This window comes from Hylobates moloch, unplaced genomic scaffold (genome assembly GCF_009828535.3).
Source record: "Hylobates moloch isolate HMO894 unplaced genomic scaffold, HMol_V3 SCAFFOLD_15, whole genome shotgun sequence".
Taxonomy (NCBI): Eukaryota; Metazoa; Chordata; class Mammalia; order Primates; family Hylobatidae; genus Hylobates; species Hylobates moloch.
In genome coordinates this window covers 52,899,716-52,902,029 of record NW_026652290.1, presented here as the reverse complement: position 1 = coordinate 52,902,029, position 2,314 = coordinate 52,899,716, and positions in this window count along the sequence as shown.

Sequence of the window (2,314 nt, the reverse complement as noted above, 5' to 3'; positions counted from 1 at the left end):
TGGCAGGAGGGTAGGAGCTCTGAGAATGTTCCTGCCTGTCCATCAGCCTGCCTCTTCTTCGCGGTGCACATTGCCCTCTCAAGGCTGCCAGTATAAAAGGACTCCCAAGAGGTGCCCACATTAGAGATGGTGAGGAGAGGTCTCTCTGGTAGGTGATGGGCTCCCCTGACCTGTGAGGAGCTACAGTGCAAAGGTGAGTGGCAGGCAAGGCGGAGCCGCGGAGCCAGCTCCCCCTGCATGAGTGTGAGGACTCTGCCCTGGGGCCGACTCTTTCTTCATCCAGAGCCCGGTTGTGGCCGCTGACTTGCCTACCTCCCTTTGGCCTGGCAAGGGGGGCCAGGAGTTGGCACGCCAGGTCAGAGCAGCCGAGCCTTGCGGAAGCATCTCAGGGTCTTTCCCATGTAGAATCCTGGGCGGCGTTTTGAGAGACCCCTGTGTGGTCTGTGAGAAGCAAATTAAACCATGATCAGGGGCCACAGCCACTGTGCTGCTCTGCCCCTGGAAAGTGCTGGGGGCCACAGCCCTACCCTGAGCTGGCCTCAGCCAGTCCACCAACCACCCGATCCCCAGTGAAGGCTGCGAGAGAGATGCCTGGGGAAGTGGTTGGACCTCATGCTTGGTGGTGGCCATGGGGCTTGTTTGATCCCGACTGTGAGGCTCAGAGGGTGCAGGGAACTCTCCATGGGGCGAAGGAAGAGTCCTTTCACCAGGAGTTTGGGGCCAGGGGCTGAGGAGGAGGAGAGAAGGGAGGAGGGAGAGATGGTGGAGAGAATGCTTTTGGGGACCAGGGCGAGGGCTCAGTCTGGGGCTGGGAAAAGACTTTTTAACCTTTGCAGAATGACTGTGTGCATCCAGGTGAGGTAGAACTGGGGACCTCTGCCATCCGGTCCACCCAGGCCTGCCTTCTCAGCAGACATTGTCCCTTAATCAGGCACCCCGGGCGCTGTCCCTGCGTGGCTCAAGACCCAGCTCCGTTGGTGTTATGCTCACCGTGCATGATGTAGCAGAGTGAGCTCCAAGATGCCAAGCCCTTCCTCAGGATCCCTGCCATCGTGGCCACAGCAGCCGAGTTGGCGGATGTGTGGCAGAACAGGGGAGGATGGAGGACAGCAGCGGGTGCCTTGCTGCTACACTCCCTGTCCTTGCCTGCGCCTTGGAATGGCACCTCTGCAGGTCAGGCAGCAGAAGGGAAGGCAGTCAGACACCAAGGGAGACTTCTGGATGGCCCCACTTGGTAATGCATCCTGCACCAGAAATCCAGGCATGTGTGGGGTTTCTCCTTCCTGGAAACTGAGGGCAAAGACACCCCCAGGTCCACATCTAGAGCTGGGTGGGCCACGTGCCAACCTTCTCGGGGGAGGGGGAGCTCTTCCCTTTCTTCCCCAACCTGGGTGCTGACTTCGGGGATCAGCTCAATCCCCCACAGCTGTGTTTGCCTTTTCTGCCCTGGAAGAGTAGTTTCTGCATACACCTTTCAGCCCTAGCCCTCAGATCCTTCCATATGGGGAGATGGCAGGGCCCCCACCCAGCTGATCCAGTCCACCTGTGAGGCCAGAGGTGGTGGGAGCCTGCCTGGGCCCGCACAGCCACACAGCGGGGAGCAGAAAGCAGAGCTCCACTCTTTCTCTTGCCGCCCACTTGCATGAGTGTGATTACTTCATTCATTTATTCAATCAGGCAGTATGTGCTGAGCGTGTGCTAAGCCCAGAAGGCTATGCCAGGAGCTGATAAATAAGACTGCCCCTGCCCTTGGGGAGGCAGGCAGATCTGGGCAAGCACGTGTCCCTGTGCCCTGCGGGGTGGCAGAGGCTGCTTCTGGGACAGGGAGGATGGTCTGTCCTACTGGAAGGTGGGATGTCCCTAGTAAGACGCCTGCCCTGAGACTTGTGGGATGAGGAGGATGGGATCAGGCTGTCCTGGCGGGGCAGCTGAGGCTCAGGGCCGAGGAGCTGTGGGTTGGCTGCGGGGACCCTGCTGTCTGGCTCTCTCCTAGGACCCTGCTTTCCCTCTAGGTCTGTGGATCTGGCCTCTGCATGACCTCCCCTCCCTCTCACCTCAAGACTGAGGTGCCTCTCAGTCACCCCCTTTTCTTCCTCTGCCTTCTCCTCCCCTCCCTGTTACCTCCACTCCAGAAAGCAGCTTTCATTTTCCCCACCTGCCTCTCTCCTCTCATCCCCCAGCATCTGTTGGGGAAATTGGGCCATTTGAAGAATAAAGGAGAAGGCAGGAGAGAGGAAACTCCCGTCTCAGGGCCCAGCCCACAGCTGGGGTGAAAACCTGTTCCTCGTTAACACCCTGAGTCAGGGACCAGAAT